This window comes from Mixophyes fleayi, chromosome 9, assembly GCF_038048845.1.
Source record: "Mixophyes fleayi isolate aMixFle1 chromosome 9, aMixFle1.hap1, whole genome shotgun sequence".
Lineage (NCBI taxonomy): Eukaryota > Metazoa > Chordata > Amphibia > Anura > Limnodynastidae > Mixophyes > Mixophyes fleayi.
In genome coordinates, this window is record NC_134410.1 from 84,376,909 (window position 1) to 84,399,563 (window position 22,655).

General features: G+C 41.2%; 1 long non-coding RNA gene across 1 annotated transcript; it reads right to left on the reverse strand.

Moving 5' to 3' along the window:
* Window positions 1-424: 424 nt before the first annotated feature.
* LOC142100797 (uncharacterized) lies at window positions 425-12,380 on the reverse strand. The gene is made up of 3 exons (XR_012678913.1): window positions 12,283-12,380; window positions 1,865-2,068; window positions 425-1,495 (listed from the first exon to the last, which is right to left on the reverse strand). It is a non-coding gene; the product is annotated as an uncharacterized LOC142100797 (long non-coding RNA).
* Window positions 12,381-22,655: the final 10,275 nt, after the last annotated feature.

The following is a 22,655-nucleotide window of genomic DNA, read 5'->3' on the forward strand; positions in this document are numbered from 1 at the left end:
GTTGTCAATATCTTGCTATTTGTCTGAAATGTGTACATTAAGCATCCATGATACTCAGAAAGGTTGTAGACTAATGTGACATTATACACTTGTCCCTGTGGAACAAACTATTGGAGTGTCCTCCTGTATTTTAAGTACTCACGTGTGTACCTTGGAGGGTTGGGTTAGGGCCTTGTTGTGGGTGAATGCTTGGGTATGTGTATTATTTACCTCCTCAAAATCTTTGGCACAAATAGACATAGGATGACAGTTTGGCACGAATTTTGCAGACCGTTTTACACATAAATGTGTAAGACACTTTGCAAAATTTTATGAATGAATGTAGACTCAGTGTTCTGAGATAACGATGTCCTTAGCCTGGGTAAAAATTCGGATTTTTTACATCAATACTTAAATATGCCTACAATAAGTAACAACCACATAGTTTCATTACAATTTACATTTTTTAATTATAGATTATGAATAAAGTTTATAACAAAGAGTAAATACATTTTTTATAGAAAAATCAAAAAATGTATCTTTCATTTTTTTTTTTTTTGGAGGGAATGGGGTCCATCACAGGGCGGACCTGGCTTCTTGTTACCCGTGATGTGTAGGGCTCAAAGAAAGCATCCAAACTCACCAGGGGAGCAGCTTGTGTCCGACGCTGTGAAGGTGCAGGGTCACGGCCAGGGTGGGGGGGGTCGGGGCCCTGGCCAAGGGTGAGGGCAGGGTCCTGGGCAGGGGGGGCAGGGGCGTGGGAAAGGAGATGGGCAAGAGCATGGCAAGGAGATGGGCAAGTGTCATAGAAAGTAAATGGGCTACCGTCTGGGCAGGGAGGGTAGAGGCAACAGACTGGGCAAGGAGAGGGGAGGCAACAGACTGGGCAGGGAGAGTGGAGACAACAGACTGGGCAAGGAGGGGGGAGGCAACAGACTGGGCAAGGAAGGGGGAGGCAACAGACTGGGCAAGGAAGGGGGAGGCAACAGACTGGGCAAGGAGGGGGGGAGACAACAGACGACTGGTGTTGGAGGGTGGGGAATGGATCAGCTGAAATGGGTGAAGGTAATGTGCCGGAGCTGCGTTGGGAGTGGGCATGCAAGAGATCACCCAGGAGTGTTGCAATATTAGTCATGGTGGAATTTCCACGCCAGGGAACCAACTACTTTATACCTATAAAGGTTTGGGACCATTCCCTTGCCATTTATCCCCTTGGCTGTATCCACCTACCCTAGTGAAGCGCAGACTATCCACATTTGTTTCTATATGGTGGATTTTTGAGTAGCAATTTGGGTGGTGAATGTGCTAATGAAAGTGGTGAGTTGCTGCTCCATGCGGGGTAGAGTGCTTGCTATTTGTGCAACATGAGTGACCAGTGATGCAGTGATGACTTCAAATCGTTGAGATGCAAGTGAGACTGACTGCACCCTCGAGAGTTCAGCCTGCTCCCTCTGAGGCTCCTCCACATCAAGGGCAGCTTCCTCCTCCATCTCCCCAGCAGCCTGGTCTTCACGTTCTGTATATAGAGAAAAAGAGAAGAGAAGATATTAAATCCAAACTGTTACGCTAAAGGTTTTCTTTTTAAACATTCGGCCACAAGCATGCTGTAGCATTTGTAAAGTTTAAGATTCCAGGTAATTTGCTAACAAACAGCCCTTGCCAGTCCTGAAAAGCAGGCATAGGCATGTATTTTGTTAGCATTTTGCAATGGCCCAACACGTTAAGACAATTTCTATTCAGTGTGTACAATTCATTTGCTAGTATGTGATAGGCAAACACATTTTGACAGTAAAGTTTGACAGAAGACACATCCTGAGAGTTGTCACATGTGCAGGTATATAACACAAACATTAACAGACATGAAATAATGAGAATCATCATGTACCTATGGGAGGGAGCTCTCCTATTCAGGGGGGCTAGAGCTAGTGTCTATGTCGTCCACCCCAACAATTTCCGACATTGAAATGGCCACACTTGCAGGCTCCTCTATGGGTGTTAATGTTGACTCCAGGGGAGGGCCCCCACCAGTTCTGCGTGCATGTTTGTGTGCTTCAGAAATCTTCTTCATGAGCCGTAGTTTATAGCCCATCTGTGGAAATGAAAAAGAATATGACTTTCAATGGCAGAATAGTGCAAAACATGCAAATTCATAGTGTCTAAATATTAAAATGTTTTGAGTCATCTAAACAAAAGAGTGGTTTAGAATAAACATTGGAGTTGTACCGTTTCTGCATTTTGTATGGTTTACACTGGTGGTACGAGACTGCATTTATTTCGGCGGTTATTTCGGCCCATTTAAGGGCTCTCTGATACCCAGTTATGGGTTGGTCCCCAGAGTGAAATTCTGCTATAACCTTGTCCACTAATTTAGCAAGTTCAGCCTTAGAAAAATTCAAGCGCCGCCGTTTTGGCACCGCGGGTGGGCCCCCGCTGCTGGGTCCAGCTTCATCTGACATTTTACTATATAAAAGAAATGGAGGGTGTTTATTTGCAAATCAAAGAGTCAGGTGCAATGATACATTGTAGGCCAACCCATCCCCTTAAATAATGCGTTTGTCAGACTCCTACCTAATTATCCATAACATGCACCTTTTTTTAAAAATACTTGTTCTTTCTATATATATATACATGCACACACACACACACACACACACACACACACACACACACACACACACACACACACACACACACCAGTCAATTCTCAAACTGTACCTAAAAATGAGTTGTCTAAAATCACTGATTCATCATTTTGCAAATACTACCACTCGCCACTGTTGAATTTATTACATTGTTAATCACGTTGGCAACACAGTTAACTCACCTATCTTGCATTCCAATTCCTGAGCAGGAACAAAACAATGTGAGTTGAAATGTAAGGTGAATGCAAAAGAAATCCATAAACAGGATTAAGAGTGTAGACTATATAGTCCCTTTTTTTTCTTTCACCCAAATAAGTGCATAGATACATTTGCAGTAATCTGACCATTAATGCTATAATCTACTTAATAGTGTGTTTTGTAGGGGGAAACCTTTTAGCAGAGTGTAGCAGTAAATTGTATACTTTGCCTGTACATTTTGAGGGCAAGGCCACTCTTTGAAAGTTGTAAGCAAAGTAACATTGATTTTGCCCTAACAAGGTTGGTCCCTATTCAGAAGCAAACATGTTGTATCTATTGAAACATATCACATCAAATAGTACTGCCCTGCCAACATGCAATTGAACAGGAATGAAAGAAGAGTCCAGGTGGGTTTAAATGCATGATTTCATTAATAGGCCAGGTGTACACTGACTTCCTAATTGCAGAGCACAGAGTACTCGTCTCACCTGCGACGGGCGCCATGTTTTTGGATGGAGAGGCAACCAATACACACACAGGTGTCTGAAAGATCTGCGTGAGACGTGAGCGCTCCCATATGTGCTCAGAGAAACAATCAGAGCATGGAGTCCGTCATTTTGTGAGTATTTGTTATCCCTCCACTAATTCAGTGGCGCTGTATAGAGAGAACTCATTCACATCAGTACCTGCCCCATTGGAGCTTACAGACTAAAATTTTCAAACATATCCACACAGAATACTGGCATTTTGTAAAATCTGACAAAAAACAGGCTGGTAGTATGTTTTTGGAGTGTTGGAGTCAACACATGCAAATATGGAGAGAAAACAAAAACTCCACACATATAAGGCCAAGGTCGGGACTCGAACTCCTGACCCCACTACTGTGAGACCAACGTAATATCCACTAGGCCATTGAGATAAAATCTGCCAATTAACTGGGCAGTAGTATGTTTTTGGAGTGTTGGAGTCAACACATGCAAATATGGAGCGAATATGCAAACTCCACACAGATAAGGCCATGGTCAGGACTCAAACTCCTGACCCCAGTGCTGTGAGAGAAAAGTGCTAACCACTAGGCCACTGAGATATTCAACATCCCTATACCAAAAACAATCATTGGTTACAGGTCATGTGAAATGGTTTGGGTCTATCATGTTTATATTCTTTCTTTTGTAGTAGTTAATATTTGTCTGTGCCGGCAATGAGAAGTATATTTAAAATGTCTGATCACATGATTATCGTACTACTATCATTTAATAACCTGGTGTTTCTTTGAATAATATCCTGATTTTTTGGCCTTGTTTCCAACAGACCGGGCACGTTGGGAATGGCGCCAGCAGCGGGAACGCCGGCGGCCAGGGTGGTGGAGGAGGAGGAGAACGAGGAGGAAGATGAGGAGTGCTGGACACCAAGGAGAAGGAGGAGGTGGAGGACACCATTGAGGAGGTGGAGGAAGTGCCGGACACCGTGGAGGAGGAGGAGGCCGAGGCCAACCAGGAGGAGGAGAGGCCAGAGGTGTTTGCGGCTGGTAGCCAAGAGGCGGAGGCCTTGGGAGATAGAAAGTATTTGCATTAAATGCTGGACATAATTGGATAACATTGAGATGTCCATTATACTTGTAAATAATCCCTGCTGTCACACATGTTAAATACAAGTGGACATAAATGTCAGAGGTTTCAATCATAATGGTACTACAATTGTTTGTGAAAAATGTATAAACAAATACACGGCCAGAGGCAGCTAAACACATGGCCACGCAGGGCAAGGCCCACACGTGCAGAGGGGCCCGATAGGATTGTCAACTTGTCAGTATATTATTCTATTGATTTTTATTTCAATTATAAACCAATTCGCTTGCAATAAAGCTATCTAAAGTTTTGTTTTAACACTTGTTTAATAAATAAAATAAGTATGAACGGATTTTTCGTGATACTTTTTTTTTATTCCTGTGAGTGGTTGTGTAGGTAGGGTCCCAGTGTAGTGCTTTGCCCTGGGCCTTATAATGCTGTTAGGACAACCCTGTCCACGCCCCTGGCTCCTGGGCACCCCAGAATTTTGTATATCTCTAAAAATGCTAAACAAAAGCCTTATCAATGTCTAGTGGGCTGGCAAATGCATTCATTTGTAGCAAGAGGCCTAACAGTTTAAAGTTACGTAACAGTACACATCTTTAGTAAGTCCTGCCTGCTTGTAAAATTAGTGTGCCATGGACTTATTTGTTTCTATATTTGTTTTACAGCATACATTGAGCAAGCTTGGCGGTTGCCACCCCTCCCCCCATCAGGCCGCAGACCTGCAGGTTGACATTGAACGCTATTTAAAAAAACTAAAAAAAATAAGGACATGGGCATTTGTTAATTTGTAAATCTGTAAATAGTTTTGGGGGTAATAATTGTTAATAGTTAAATTTTTATGTTTATTCTACAAATAATCAAAAGTTAAGAAACAAAAAGATTGGTGTGTGTGTGTGTCTTTATTAATATATTACAAATGCACAACATGTGGGTCTAAGGTCAATAAAGAATGGATATTGATTCCAATAATAGTAAAATTTAAGCGACATATTTTTGACACAAGTCCATCATCGTTTGTATAGGCCTACTATTTGTGGCTAGCAGCAAATGAAGATACACAAAGTATTTTGTGTATTTTGTAATGAAATCCACACTAAGATGTGAATAACAGTAACTCCATACACATAAGGCAATGGTCAGGATTTCAACTCGGGACACCAGCACAGGGAGTCAGAGGTGCTAAAGAATAAGCCACGATGCCGAAGCAGTATTTGCTATTGTATTTTGCAAGACAAGAAGAGTTGAAATCACATCCAAGCACAAGCAGTAGCGGAAGAAAAAAAGGTTTGCATATGCTCTTTCCATGTGAGCAAAAGGAACATGTGCCCTCCACCACCAATCCACCCCTCCAAGAGCTAGGCCATCCATAGTAAAAGCAGACACATAAATAATATGCCCTGGGGGCAAGATTGATTCAAAAAGGTATTTGGTGAATGTCATAGCTCATTAACTTGTTTCCCAATTCTTGTGCCATTGTAGTGATAGACCAAGGTTAACTTCAAGTGTCAAAGCAAAGCCAGTCACACATTGAAGAGAACATCCAAACTGTAAACAGATGAGTCCATGTTTGTGATTCGAACTCATGACCTCAGTGGTGTAAGGCAGAAGTGCAACCGATGCAAAGCACCTTGCTACTCGAATGTGGTGAGCGTTCTGTTTGGATAACGCTGAGTACTTCACATAACCTTGTCGAAGTCAGCAAATTGGATAAAGTCATTTCAATTAATATCATGCAAACTTGGTTGTCTTTGTCTGAAAATATGCGTAGAGCACGCTACGGCGTAGAAGGGCGTATCCAGCCGCAACACGTGCCAATAACAGTTTTTACACTTGTACACACATTCACACAAACACACACATTTGTAATTAGTGCACATAAATTGTAGTTGCAACACATAGTTATTTATGTCAAAATATAGTAGTATTTATGTTTAATATTATACGTTATATGTATGTTAGTAATACATAAGGTTCAGGTTATAGGAAATGTGTCATGTTTGGTATCATTTTAATCCCCTAATCATCAGCATTTGTGCGGTTCTTTCGCCAAAGAGATCGCACATTGCATACTCTAGTTAGCGATGTTAGGGAATAAATGTTTAAAGTGATACTGACTGTAAAATACTAATAGACTAGTTGAGACTGGATTCTTGGGGGCAAAAGTCGGAGCACATCCCCTGGAGAGATAACCCCCACCTTTGGATATTGTGGTTTGAACTTGCCTATGATCTGCAACATCCTGGACCTTCCTGAAACCTGGACCAATAGAAGCAAGCCACATCATCTGCATTGTTTTACTGTATTTCTGACTGCATATAAGCAGGGGCTCTTGAGCTAGTGAGCAGTCTGCTTTGACCACAAACTTCAGACCTGAATGACTGTTCACTGAATCCAGGGCACCTGCGATAAGTAACGGCTGTACTTATCATTATTTCGCTTGAATTATTCTGCTGCTTTTGGATAATAAATACCTTTGTGCGTTGGAAACACAAATCAAGATTCGACAATCGTTATTGGAAAGCGACAAAATGTGCATAACAATTTGGGGGCTCGCGGCGGAAGTTACGCTACCGAACGATACGCAAGACCAACGGATTTCGGTTCCACAGCAAAGGGTGGAGACGTGTCATATACGGGTAAGAACGCAATGTGTTCAAAACCTGTTTATCATTCTGTGTTGTGAAACCGAATGTCCGTTTTTGCATAATTTAAGGAGCGCTAACTTGAACTTAGGGACAAAAGAGAAAACTGTTTATTTTTATTGTCATGTTGCGTTTTAAATGTATTGCATTGCTTAGCGTATGTGTACTTCCTGCATAGCGTATGTGTACTTCTGGTAGATTTGCCACGTGTTTAAACAATCGTTTTATACATGCATATTACAATCACTTGATAAAGCCTCTGAAACGTTATTACTATTGTTGGGAATTGGATTTTCAGCGCAGAAAAGGTGTATGTCGTGTGATTTGGTGACTTAGATACACTAAGGTTTGATCTATTGTTGAATTGAGTGTCAGTTGCTGTCTGACGAGGCAGGTGCCCAACTGGTGTACGGTATACAAGGCAGGTATACTGGTGGCAGAAACAAAGCAAGTTTTCGCGACGCGCGCTCAATAGTAATTGCAGCATTTACTGATTACTAGTATCTTTAAGCGTTGCGATCGGACCGCACGGTAAGGAAGGCTGTGATTGTGACTTGGGAACGCATCAGGGAGGAATTATGTTGGCAAGACTGGTAATTGACTTTACCGGATGCTGCCAGTTGTAATAAACTCAACAGATTTGCTGGAGAGTCAAGGGTATCGAGGAGCTGATAGCCCTTTAGTCCACATTGATATTTCTTTGTTAGGGGTCCTCGTTTAGTACGAGAGGAAGCGAGTGGATGCGGCTTGAAGCAAATACGTCCACAGGCCGGTAAATATCTCTAGCGGTAGATTGCGGGTGGCAGAGTGTTGAAAGTAGTGGCTGGATACTGTGATATTCCTGGGGCCTTATATTGTTCAACATGGGTGCTAAGCAGATGCTAGAGATGGCTGAGGTACTGCCTAAGGAAGGGCCTATTGGTTCAGCAAGGTTTCTTATGTGTAAGAAATATAGTGCATACGCAACGGCGTATTGCGACACGTGGGTCAAGATGACCAAGGATTGTGTTAGGCCTTTCCCCACAATAGGGAGTTTTAATTCAGGGGTACTGAATAATGTTAAAGATAAGGTGTGGTTGATTAAATCAACAAAAGTGAGAAATAAACATAATGATTGTTTGAAATTGTGGCAAATGAAAGGCAACACGTGGCAGAGCAATGAGTGCACAGCGGAAGTAGGCATTGAGAAGCGTGGAGAACTTAGTGCAAGCGCGTCCCCGCCGCCCTATGCGGTAGGGGGCGTAAGTACATCCGTTATTAAAAATGAAATAAAAGGAAATTGCTAAGTATATCCTGTTTTAAGTCAGTTTAAAGCAAGTGTTTCTGAAGAAGAGGATGAACCCACTGTAATTTCAGCCATTGCCCATGTTGTTAACATGCTAGAGGTTCAGCGTAAGAATGGAAAGGGAGCAGCGGGGGCAGTGGCTGAGATAGGTCAGAATAGTGGAGTGACCACTAGGAGGGAAAACATCCAAGATACTGAAGCAGAATTTCCTGTGATTAATCCTGAAGGTAGTGAACCAGTGGGTACTTATCCTGTCCGCACAATAGCAGTTCCCAATGGGAAGGCGGATAAGGATGGTATGGTTCCTGTAAGAAATATTACAATGCATTGTCCCTGGACTAGATCAGAACTATGTTCCATTATGACTGAATTCCCCGATGCTAGAAAAGAGTTGGCTAAGTGTCAGAAGTTTGTTAAAGACTTAGGAAACACACACGAACCAACCAATAAAGATTGGCGAATAGTGTTGAGGGCATGTCTTCCTCCCAATACTAACATACAAAAATTTATTAAAGAATGTTTGTTGGAGGAAGACGACACCTTGACAGATGAAGGTAATCAAGAGAATATTGAGAAAATTGTCTTACAATTAGCCATCTATTTTCCAGTAGTAGTAAATTTGAGTAAGATTTTCACCATAAAACAAAAAGATAGTGAAACTGCAGCGGACTACTTTGCTATAGCTCTTGCATCAATGACACAGTTTACTGGGATAGCAGATATAAGGAGAATCCACATCATAGGGAGGTAGCTGTAACGGTACTAATGGATGGTCTAAAGGAAAACCTAAAGACAAGGGTACAAACCTCAATACCTGGTTGGAGGGGCAGCACGGTAGAGTCTCTTAGAAAGATTGCCGTGGAGCACGACAAAAATTTTGTTAGAAAGAAGGAAGAGAAAAGTGACAAGTTGATGACGGTAAGTATACAAGCTTTAGGGGGAATGCATACACGACCACCAGTATACAACCCATTTGACAGGAAACCTAGAATGTTGAGATGTTATAATTGCAAGGAAGAAGGACATATGAGGAAGGATTGTAGAAAGGAAAGACACAATCCTAAAGGAGGGTCACATAGATATCCTCCAAGGAGGAATTCACAAAGACTAGAAGACTCACATCTACTCACGCATGTTATAGCAGCAAATGCTGCACGGGAAAGCGATAGCATTAGGGGTCAGGTCATACCTAAAGTCTACAACCAGTGAGGTTAACAGAGAGTTTGAGGGTAGAACCAAAATTGATAGTTGACATAGCTGGTAGGAAACAAACTTTTCTTGTAGATACAGGGGCGGCCAGATCTGTGATAACCTCTCCTTTCAATCTACAGGTGACCAGTAAAACTATTCCAGCTATGGGGGTAACGGGGAGAGTGTTGCATTACCCTTTAACTAAACCCACAGAAGTTACTATGGGGCCTCTGCAGACCAAATATTTGTGGGGGACACGAGAGCATGTTTGAAGCAGGAGGGGAGGATGCCGGTGGAGAGGGAAAGATTAAAGAGGTGAGCGAGGTGGGAGCAGGTGTTGGGGGAAAGGGAGCGAAGAAGGTGGGAGGGGATGGGATATAGGGGACAGGTAGAGTGGGGGGGAGGATGAAATGAGAGAGTGAACTTCCTCGCCCGTGGTGGGGCAGAAGGAGTGGAGGTGAAGGTGGCTAGGGGGAAAGGACGGAAGCATGGGGGGGTGAACGAGAGAGTGGAGAAGGAGATTTCAAGTCGGATGGCCTCAATTTTAGAGGAGAAAAATGAGGCGAAGTCGGAGGCAGTCAGTGAGGAGGGGGTGGGAGGGGGGATTGGGCCAGGAGAGTGCTGAAGGTGGTGAAGAGACGGCGGGGGTTAGAGGAGTGGGATAAGATGAGGGACTTAAAGAAAGATTGTTTGGCAAGTGAGAGGGCAGAGCTGTAGGAAGAAAGGATGAATTTAAAGTGGAGGAAGTCAGCCAGGGAGCGGGATTTTCTCCAGTGGCGTTCAGTGGTACGGGATCATTTTTGGAGGAAGCGGGTAAATTTGGAGTGCCAGGGTTGGGGTTTGGAGCAGCAGGGGTGGACGGCGTGGGCAGGGGCGACTGCATCCAGAGCAGAGGTGAGGGTGAGATTGCAGAGGGAGACCGCCTGGTTGGGGTAGGCCAGGGAGGAAAGGGAAGAAAGGGGGCAGCGAGAGAGAAAGACAGAGAGGCGGGGTTGAGATGGACTCAAAATGTAAGGCACCAACTTGAAAAGTAATTGGCTTGGTCTGACGGCGAATGAATCCATTAGCAATATGATTGCCATCAATAGCGGTAATGGTAATGGGCTGAGACAAAGGTTCAGTAGGTAACGATAGGTTTTTCACTATAGTGGAAGAAATGAAATCCCCTGCGGCCCCAGAATCCAAAAGGGCACAGGAGTTGAACGAGACCGAGGATCCACAAATGGTGATAGGAATGGAACACACAGAAGTTTTTTTGAAAATCTGGAGATGATTTTGATGTTCCTAGCCTGACCTCTCCAGAGCAGGTTAGGGCCTGGCATTTCCCAGATATTTTGGGCAAGAGACTATGGGATGGCCGAACTGGCTACAAAAAATGCAAAGATTGTTGGTAATTCTTCTCTGACTTTCCTCAGGTAAAAGTCTGGAGCGGCCTAATTGCATAGGTTCCCCGGTGTCACGGTCTGCCTCCATCTGCTTTGCAACATCTCCCTTTTGAATGCTGCTTGCATCTTGCAGCCCCTGTTTGTTTTGAACTGTGCAGTATTTGTGTTCATTTTATGTGTTGCAACAGTACCTCTGATCACCAGAGGTGCTGCTATTGTGCCTTACTTGTTTGTATCAGGGGTTAACCTGCCCTGTATTTATTCCTTGCACCTGGATGTGTCCCTTCTTAAACCTGTCTCTCCCAGCAGTCATTGTTGGTTATTGTTGTCACATCCTGATGTTATACTCTGTGGTCACTTCCTCCTGTTGTGCTCCTGGATTTATGCTGCTTGAGAGCTATCTCAACATACATTCTGCTGACTTGTTTCTTATGTGAACCTAGGACTTACCTGTGCATTTCCCTGTACATGCTGCCTGGATTCTTTCCTCACCTCCCAAAATACTTGTCCTCAGCCAGGTTCACTAAATATAAGGTGGCTTTGCTTACCCCCCTCTAATGTCAAATTAAAAAGGTGTACATTTTGGAATCCAGACACAATATTGTATTGCTGCTGTATTCAAAGAGGGGAAAGAAGGGGTGCATATTCTCACAAGAAGCAGATATTGATCAGACACATAGTGAAAGTCAGTCAGCAGCAGCAAGACAAAGAAAATACATAAATATTTTATTTTTCTCCCGTACATGATTGGATTGAGCTAATGCAATTACAAAGTAGCTAGCTATGAGTTCTTGTGTGCACTGACCTATTTAGTCACTGGCTGGATGTGTGGCCTTGTAGAACAGCAACAACCAAAGCTGTGGCAAAGAAACTGATGTCAGAAGTAATGTGTATATATGGGGTTCCAGAACTGATTAAGAGTGACATAGGTACCCATTTTATGGGCAAGGAACTACAGCAGGTTCTAGAAGAAGTGGGTATCCCATCAGCGCTACAATGTCTTATTAATAATATTGGACTACCTGACAGCTCAGTCTGCTTGACCCTAAACACTTAATGTGGAGCCCAGTGTTGCACCTTTTTTTATTAATGACACAGATAACCCAGAGAAAATAATTAATGAACACTTACAAGAAATAAGAGACATGAAATATACATTTTCAAAGGAGCACACTGGAGATGCTTATCTAGAAGGATGGTTTTCATGGCTGAATCCGGCCAATTAGTTCAAGGGTATAGGAGGATGGGTATCACATCTGATACATTTTGTATTTCAAGGACTGTTACTAATCCTTATGGAATATATACTAATAAAACATGATTTGACTCATCAACAAGTAATTAAAGCTAAGTGTTTCTCTTCCAGAAAAATTAAAACTACCATACCTGTCAATCGCTGTGCAGCACACCCCATCTGATGAGTGTGACCTTTGTGTAACTCTCAGTACTACTGCCAGCCGTGATCAGTGCAGAAAGCAAGAATCTTTTCCTAGGATTCCACATGCTTGTTACTGAAGCCTATCCTTATGAAGAGATTCAACACAATGGACAATCTCTCCTATTGTGAAATAAATGACATATAACAGTTGCTGAGCTCACTGTGTATTTTCTTCCTCCCTTTCCTTTTTCCTCCCAAAATCCATAGTTAGGGTTAGATTCCATTTGGTATGACTACTAGGCTTGAATGAATCTATAAGATTCTATTATATAAAACATTTAGGGAATTATATCATGAAGTAGGGTCTAAACAGGAGCCAAACAGGACTACAGACAGGGTATAATTTAGAGGTTCTAGTTTAAAGTTTAATCAAAAGAGGGGACTGAGAAATTTGAATATAGAAAATATTTAATAATGTGTATTGTGCCTTTATAATTGCTTCAAATATAATATATAAGTCTTAAGAAAAATAATGAGTTTGTGGCAATGTTCCTAGAGATATGTGGAATATGTTAATAGCAGATAAGTGCTGGTAAGAAATAATTTATTTTAGATAACATTGTAATTGGTGGTGTTTTGAAATTTACTTTGCAAGGTTAAAATGATGATAGATATATTGTCCCAATTATTTTAGACATATGATGCCAGGTGTTATATCTTTTTGCATGCTAGAAAAAGTTTTTGAGTGCTATAAGAATGTGTAATCTTGATTGTAATAAACAGAACAGTTTATATACACACAAGAGATGGTGTTGTGTTCTCTCTGTTCTCTAATTGATAAATTGATTGATTAATGTATGCCTAAAGAATTCCTTTGATTGTGTATAACTCGGGTTCAATCCATGGATAGCATACATTGGAACTGACAAGGTTTTGGAGCTGGAAACATTACCATTCTATCAAAGTGCAAGTTATATGTGCTGCGTCTCATATGTAGCCTGGTAACCAATTTCTGGAGAATTCTCTTGACTCCTTCATAATGAGGCAATCATCAATATGACAAAGATCATTAGAGGTAAGTGATCACAAGTGGCTATTAGGTAAGTGTACAATGTATTAGTGTGACGTATGTTTTTAATTTCACTTATATTGCAACTCACTTCAGCACAGCATGTTATGCTCAGGTACAAATACTGCACACAATGTTCCATGTTTTCCTTACTTGCAAACAATTACCTTGTGTTCTGCCAATGAGTGCTGACATTATTTGTCCTTGGAACTGGAATGAAAAAGATTATGCAGAAGTTAACTTTTTGTTATATGCATATGTGATGGGATATATTTGTCTATTTTATGTATGTATATATTTTTAATCATATTGCTACATGGTGTAGATGTAGTTGTAATATCTGTGTAGCTATTTCCACTTGTCACCAGGGCTGCCAAGAGGAATTCAGGGCCCCGGTACAACAACTTCATGGGGCCCCCCTTAAAGCTGAGAATGAAAAAAATTTTGTGCTGCCACTACATTTTCGGCACCAACATATTTTGGTGCGGCTAAAAAAAAAAAAAAACACCCCAAAATTTTTTTGCGCCACTAAAAATTTGTACGCCCACAACCACAATTGTACGACCATACACACATGTGGGTGTGGTCGTACAATTGGGGGCATGGCTATGAATCACTTGGCGTGCCCAGGAAACCCCTTTTACAGAAAAAAAACTTGCATTGCTGTGTCACCAAAAATTGGGATTGTCCCACTAGAATCACAACATTTCTCACACGCTCCTGCTCTCTCCTACCTGTTCTTCTCACTTTCACCAACTGTGGCTGCAGGTTTCCTTATCTGCGGCTTGGCAGGAACCTGGAATGTTGGAAAAAAAATGGGTACTTTTAGAAAATTACAGCCAGCACCAGCGTTAAATCAATAGCACCCACGATTAACAATTAGGCCTTCCTCCAGCCCCAATATTAAAATAATAGGTTTATTTATTAAATGAGAATACTATTTCCCTCCCTACAAACAGCCCCAGCAATAAATTAATAGTATTTACATTTCAGAAATATACCTATTTACCGCAACCATCACTGACATTAAATAATTCATAGGCACATTTAATAAAAAAACCTCATTGTCCCCCACATTCAATAGCCCCCAAACCACCCCATCTTAAACTCTTTCATCACTGTGCCATGCTGCCCCCGTTCTCCATCACTGTGCCCTCCTACCCCCCCACTCCATCACTGTTCCATCCTGCCTCCCCACTTCATCACTGTGCCATCCTGCCCCCCCCCCCCCGCTCTCCATCACTGTGCCATCTTGTTCCCCCTCTCCATCACTCTGTGCCTTTCTGCTGCCCCCCTTTTTTCCTTCATACTGTGCCTCTCTCTCCCCCTTTTTCCTCATGGTGTGCCTCTCTGTACCCCTCTTTTTCTCAATACTGTGCCTCTCTGTACCCCTCTTTTTCTCAATACTGTGCCTCTCTGTACCCCTCTTTTTCTCAATACTGTGCCTCTCTGTACCCCTCTTTTTATCAATGCTGTGCCTCTCTGTACCCCTCTTTTTCTCAATGCTGTGCCTCTCTGTACCCCTCTTTTTCTCAATACTGTGCCTCTCTGTACCCCTCTTTTTCTCAATGCTGTGCCTCTCTGTACCCCTCTTTTTCTCAATACTGTGCCTCTCTGTACCCCTCTTTTTCTGAATATTGTGCCTCTCTCTCCCCCCACCGTTGTTCCTCACACTGTGCCTTTTTTTTTTTTTTTTTTTTACTTACATTAGTATTAGCTGTTTTCTTCTCTTCTCTTTTGTCTTCTGTCTTCTGTCTTCTGTCTTCTGTCTTCTGTCTTCTGTCTTCTGTCTTGGTCCTGTCTGCCCTGCTCCTCACTGACTGCCGGGGGTGACTTGATGACGTCACGCCCGGCAGTCAGTGTAAACAAAGCAGAGAGGAAGGAGGAGGGGCCGCCGGCGCCGCTATTTTGTAAGTATCTTTTTATTTTATTTTTTTACTTTTTTACAACGCTGCTCCCCCCCCCCACCAACGAAGGGGCAGAGCCCCGAACCGCGGCACACCACCCCCCCCTATACCGCCACCGCCCCCACACGCAAAAAAAAAAAAAAAGGAAAAAAAGTAAGATTAAAAAACAAAAAAAGCAAAAAAAAAAAACCTGAACAGTGAGGCCCCGGGCCGGGCCCCCTGGCATGCCCGGGCCCGGGTAATCAGTACCCGCTCCCCCCCCCTCTCGGCGGCCCTGCTTGTCACCACGGGAGACCTGACTGTTGTGCAAGCCTCTTGTAGAGACATATGAGAGTGGGAATCTTTGAATGTAAGCTCATATGGGCAGGGTCCTCTCTACCTATTGTCTCAATTCTATCTACTATCTTACTTCCTCATATGTCCTGTCATGCCTTTTGCTGCATTCTGTGTGAGTCCTCATAATATTACTCACACTCATCTGTGCTACTTATGTATTAAAGTATTATCTATTTGTTACTTGCTTCTGTATCCGGCGCTACAGATTCTGTGGCGCCTTATAAATAATAATTTACAAAGAGATATCACCATTGAGACTGAGACTGAAAAAAAGACGGGGAGGTGAATATGGCTGAAAATCTTCTTTCCTCCTGCCCCCTCTAGTTCTACAGCACTGCTGTGAAGCGCTACTTCATGCGCCCTGGTGGGCCCTTCATATCCCACGGGCTATGGGCTCGATTCATCAAGGTACGGATCTGCCTTCTTATGCGGATAATCTGATAATCGTCTCTGTGCATATGTGAAACTGGGAGTTAAGATGCGTAAAACACCACAATACTCTGCTCAAACAGAGCATATCCGGCACAGAAAGGAATACGTGTCTCAAACTCCATCGCAAATACATTTGCGATGTTGGCTGATCACTTGCGAAAAAAGGGGTGGGAATGGGAGGAGAGTGGGCGTGGAGTGGGCTGAGATAAGATATCACTTGAGAAGATTAGGCGTTATGGATTTTAACTTGTGAAGAGTTGGCGTTCCCTCTGTCCGTGTATGGAAAACTGACATCAATCAGGTCTCAAATTCTTGCTAAAGCTTAAGGAAGCTCAGGGTCATGTTTAAGTCCAAAACAGTAAGCTAAAACAACAATTAAACTGCTCAAATGCACAACTAAGTATGCACAACATACATACATATGAATACTGAAATTTTTAGGTTTCTTTTCTTTTAAAAAAAAATTAACATTTATTTGGATATATATCTTAAAAATTTTCCATTAGTACGTTTGTGTAAAAGAAGCCTCTTTTCCTTACAGACACCTTTGTAATAAATGCCACTGTAAAGTGTATGATGTTTGCTGATATTTTGGGCCTTTGGGTTAAATCCGGAACTGCCGGAATGCAGGAATTAGTCAGCTCAATATAGCGCCCTCTGCTGCTTGCTGGGTCTTGTGTAAAGATGTCTGTCTTTTCTAGGCCTGTATACTGTATTTTTTATGCTATACAGATATGTTCTCTGGATTATGGGGATCAACATTGCTACATACTTCCATAGATATATATATATTGGAGATTACTGCTATAAATTACAGTTATCTGTTATAACTGACTTCATGTATGCAGGAATGGATGGCTGAGTGCATTCCACTCCCGGAATGGAGTGCTGAGTGCATTCCCCATCCAGCCGGAATGGATGGCTGAGTGCATGGTTAAAAGTATTAGATTTTTTAAATCTGGCACAAACATTCAACTTTGGCGTAAAAATTTATTTGAAAACTCTTTCGAATCACAACAACCACCATTACAATTACTCTCAATGTAAAATTGCTGATTTGACAGTTGTTGATGGTGCGTTTGCAATAAAAACCACTAATAATATACATATAATAAATTGCAATTAAATTTCCTGCGAATTACACGCATGATTTATGCTATTTTAAGCCAAGCATACTATTACCCCAGGGACACTTTTAACATCAACATGAATATGGCTAGGATATTAATGACCCCTCAGAGACAAGAGCATTGGTGAGGAGTCAAACTCAGGCTTGCACAGTTGCAAGGTGGATTGGCTAACTGCTACGCCAATGTACAAGTGGTGAAAACAAGATGACAATGAAATATAATACAAATAAAAGCTGAGCAACAACTTCTATCATAAGTTTGTTTCCTTAAAACATTGTTAAAAATGTCAATATTTATAAATATTATACACATAAAGCATTGGTACATGCAGAATGAAAATGTCAGCATATGCAAATAAATCCATGTATATTAATACTAACCAAAAGTATAATAATATTTCTAGCACTTCAAATTATTGGTTTGTTTCTTAGGTTATTTTGGCCACTTTCCTATGTCTTTGCAATCAAGACATTTGGAACAACTGCTTTTCTGTGTTGTAGCTGAACACAATGTTCAACATGCCATATAGCCAAATTACACACCAAAACATATACTAAAGCACTCTTATATAAGTGACAGAGAGGGATACATCCACTGAAACATGGAAATATTCAATGTTAAGACAGATACAGGCATCATTCGGGGTTCACACAAAAGATAAAAAAGTCCCACTAAGGGTTAATGGCGCACACAGGAGAGAAATGAGGAGACAATAGCAAGAATGACCAGAAATAACAAAAAACTAAAAACTAAATATGCAGAATTGTCAGCTGCTTCAAACCCGTGGTTGATTGCAAAGCAACCACTATTAACAGTCGACCAAAATTAGAAAGAAACAGGGTTGAGCTGCGAAAAAACTGCTAGCAGTCAGTAAGTACATAGAAAACAAATGCATTAAGAGTATCTCCGAAAAAAAGAGAAGAAAAAAACTGTAATAAAAATGACAGTTAATATTTAATAAATCAGCAGAAATAAAGAAATATATAAAAAACAAATAGCATTAACATGTACCGCCACTGAATCTCAAGACATCAAATATATATCATATATGGTGTAAAAAATGATGTAACCTTCAGTAATGAGGTAATAGAGATAAAAATATAAAATACCGCGGTCGCTAATATAAAAACATACAAGGTTTCAATCAGCTCCAAAAAAAAATATATATATATATATATATATATATATATATATATATATATATATAGAAATATATACATCCAGTTGTATTTGGATCCAGTCCATATACGTTGATAGATTCCTATAGTAATAGCAGAAGCCGGGAATCGCGGACCTAAGACAGAAACTCTTTCAAGAGATTAATCCGGCATATGTGCTGTAAACTCTGTCCTGCAGACTCCTATTAGATAGTATGGAGAACTCAATCCTCAGACAACTCCAATGGCGATCATGCACTCAAACATTATCATTGCTTACCGATATGATGTTCACCCTCCGGAGGGAATTTTAAGATACCAAGCAAAATCCAATAATGAGCCTGACTCGAGATACCTTTCCAGTGTGATCCTCCGTTCTTAGTGCATTGATGCGCAACTTGAAAAGCAGCCTCACTGGCGTCAGAGTAGGTATAATTCACGTTCCTGCATAAGGTCACGAGCAGTGTGTATGTCCAGAAATAGGATGAATGAGCACAACAGACCTAGCCGACGCATTTCTTGCTGACACTGGGCACTTTTTCAAATCATTCAGGGTTCAAACTCACCTTGCCCTTGGCAACTCATTTCTTTAACCACTAAGGCATACTTCAGATTGAAACACCCATACCAAACAGCACATGAACTATTTGCCAAAAATAGTGTTCCTGACCATAATTATTTGAACACTTGAACACACCTTCTTAGTAACTGACAGAAAGGATCATGTTTTGTGGTTTCAAAATCAAAATAGCAAAGTCTAGTCCAGGCCTGTCCAACCTGCGGCCCTCCAGATGTTGTGAAACTACAAGTCCCAGCATGCCCTTCCAGCTATCAACAGGTTGTTTACTGGCAAAGCATGATGGGGCTTGTAGTTTCACAACACCTGGAGGGCCGCAGGTTGGACAGGCCTGGTCTAGTCTAATGCATATAAGATGAATTTACATTAAGAAATAAACACAAACTTGGTTTAATCAGTATAAAATGAAAAGAGAGTTATTCATAACCAGCGTTGCATAGACCCAGCATCAGATCTCGTCATCTGATACCTGTCCTATACACCTGCATATACTTCTCTCATTACAATCCCCTATAAAATACTGTCTGATGCACACTTGAAGTTGGTTAGGACTCAATAGTGTGTTTTGCTGTTGGTGATTTCATTAGTGACACAATAACAATGCATCTTTCTTTTCAGATGTAATGTGCATTTTAATGTGTGTTATTTGTCTATTGAATTGTAACCCTTTTTTTATGGTGTGGTGTTGTGAAGCTTTTCAATCTTATACCTATTATTTAAAATCTTATGTGGTTTTGTAAAATTGCCATGGTGCATGTTTATCCAACAGATCCCCAGCCCTCAGGAAATTGTGGAGCCAGGACAACTCACATTCAACATTGATTTGCAAGGTAAAAATGCATTCAAGTATGGTTTATGTCACACTTTGGGTAATATCTGTCAGTCCCTACAAACTATTGTATTGTGATGAATGTAAAGACCATACTTGCCAACTTTTGAAAATTCATTTCAGGGAGATTGTAAAAACCATTGTGGGCGTGACCAGCTCCGCCCACTGGGCGTGACCAGCTCCGCCCACTTGGTGTGACCAGCTCCGCCCACTGGGCGTGACCAGCTCCGCCCACTGGGCGCAACCAGCTCCGCCCACTGGGCGCAACCAGCTCCGCCCACTGGGCGCAACCAGCTCCGCCCACTGGGCGCAACCAGCTCCGCCCACTGGGCGCAACCAGCTCAACCTGTAGTAGTTTGATCAGCATGTAATCATAATGTGTTTATGTATAGGTGACAAAGTAATGACTTGCTCATTTCCAAAGAGAAAGATTTTTAATATGAAAACAAACATGTTTTAAGCATTAAATAAACATTATAATAAGTAACGCAAACTTTATCAACAGAATTATATATAAATAATCAACAATAAGTTATTAACTTTATAATAAATAAATTAAATTATGGCTTCAACAATAGAACATTACAATTACTAAAGTTAACAAAACGCTAACATAGCGCTGTTCAACAGATTTATATCTATGATATATCCAAAAATTACACAATACAAAAATATAACCAAGCTTCACTATGTAAAACTATATCCAAGTAAACAATGTTGTATAAAGTGCCAGCTCATAAAACATCACAATAATGAACATGAAACTCAAGCAAAAACACACAAAACCACAGATTTTCTCAGTTCACTTGATTTCCTCAATTGATAAGCAGCAGACTTTGCTTTACACAAAAGCTCTGGGGAGGGTTTAAACTGGTGACAGTTAATGTCTGTAAACAAATTAATTTTGCATTGTAGGAGACTTTTTAAAGTTCCCTCTGTAGACAATTGTCCCCTGAGCTCAGTCTTCACTTTGCGGACCATGCTGAACACGCGTTCAATTTCGGCATTGCTGTGAGGGAGGACTAGAAGTGATTTTGCCATATTTGATAATAAAGGAAACTTTGGGTTCCCTGTTGCTGGATGAGTGACCATACTTAGTTCATGCCAAATACAGTCCACTCTTTCCACACCATCATCTGTGCATTTGTTTAAAGAGGACTCAGGCAAGTCAAAAATACGGAATTCTGAAAATTCTTCATGCAACTTTGGGATCATTGAAATATCTATCACTTGTGGGAAACGTTGTGCCAGTAATTCAATATCTTCAAAGTCGGCTTCCATGCGTTTTCTGTAGTTAAAAACTTTCATTGCCTTTACTACATCGTCACTAAAGGGAAACTTATTTTTCATATATGCTAGAGCAGAACAATAAAATTCTCTAACTTCCTGAAAAAACCTTCTCACTGCTGTTGGCTCTAGAGAAGCACAGGTCCTTATGTAGTTTCTAGTGGTAAAGCCAATAAATAATTCTCTGTCCCCCATTTGCATGTCTGGGTCCCCAAAATCTATGGCCAGAAGTCTTTCAAAAGTGTCAGCGCCTTTAATTATGTTTGGTTTGACCAACTTCAGCAACAACAATCTGTATAAATCCAGTAAGCACTCGTGCAATTTGTGGATAAAAGGAGCACGATACTGAAGAACAATATTGGTTTCATTAAATGAACCAAGCACTGAGTGAAGGAACAAAATGTACAACTCTGTTGTTGCATCCTCAAACGTTTCACAGAGAGCTCTGCTTCTTGCATTCTTCTCACAGTCTTCAGATTGGAAAAATGATTTCAGAGCAGGAAACATTTTAAGCACTCTCTCAATGCAGGGATGCATACTGAGCCACCTGGTTACCCCATGTTTCAGTATTTTTGAATACTGGACTTCCACAAACTCACTCATATCTTTTAGAGTTTGAACTGTTTTTGCACTGAATCTGAAGTAGCTGGTTAGTTTGTAGAGGAAAGCATCAGCATCAAATGAAAGGGCATTGTTTCCTTTCCTTGCAGCTAGGTGCACCAGATGACACGGGCAACCTTCTGTAAAGACTGAAGGATTCTTCCCTTGAATTAAAGTCTTTACAGACCTGAGTCTTCCCATGTTAACAGAGGCATTATCCAAACACACACCAATGCAGTTTGTCCATGGAATAAGATGACTTTGAAACACCTCATCAACTGCGTTAAAAATATTAATGCTCGTGGCGTTGTTACAGACAATAAGATCTAAAAGCTTCGGCTTTATCTTTCCATCAATGTCCAAATAGGACACCAATATAGGAAATAATTTCTCCTCTGAATCATTTCCACCATCTAGTGCCAATGTAAATTTTAAAAGCTTTAATGCTTCTATGACCGGTTGGGTGCAGTGTGGAGCGAGAGCATGATTAATAATTGCAGAAGATTTGGTTCGACCGCAACCATATTTTTGCACGGCAGCCTCACTTGAATTTGGCATCATAGCTCTCATCAATTTTCCTACATGATCAGATGCTGAAATAGGGATATTGTGCTCGATAAGAAATCCAGTAAAAAGCATTTCCGCACGAATTACTGCATTTTCATCATGTGAAGTATGGAAGTAGGTATCCATTTTTTTGCTTGTTTCCAAAGCTTCTGATATTTTTTGGTGTTTTGAACCTTCAATATGGCGTTTACAGTCATTCACACCACCATGCTTTATATCAAAATCACTTTTACAGACAGTGCAGTAAGCAAAATTCTTTCCACGTGTGGATTTCTTTAACACTGGATATGTTTTTGTTACTCGCGGTGTAAATTCACAATAGTATTTTTTTTTTTTGGCAGGCACACTTTGTGTTTCATCTTGTTCCTCTTGGTTACCAGAGCAAGGCTCTGCCTGGTCATCCTCCTCACACCTATAGGAACTTGTGCTGGGATAATTGCTGTCATCATGGCTGTCTAGTACACATTCAGGTGAATCAAGTGCTACGACC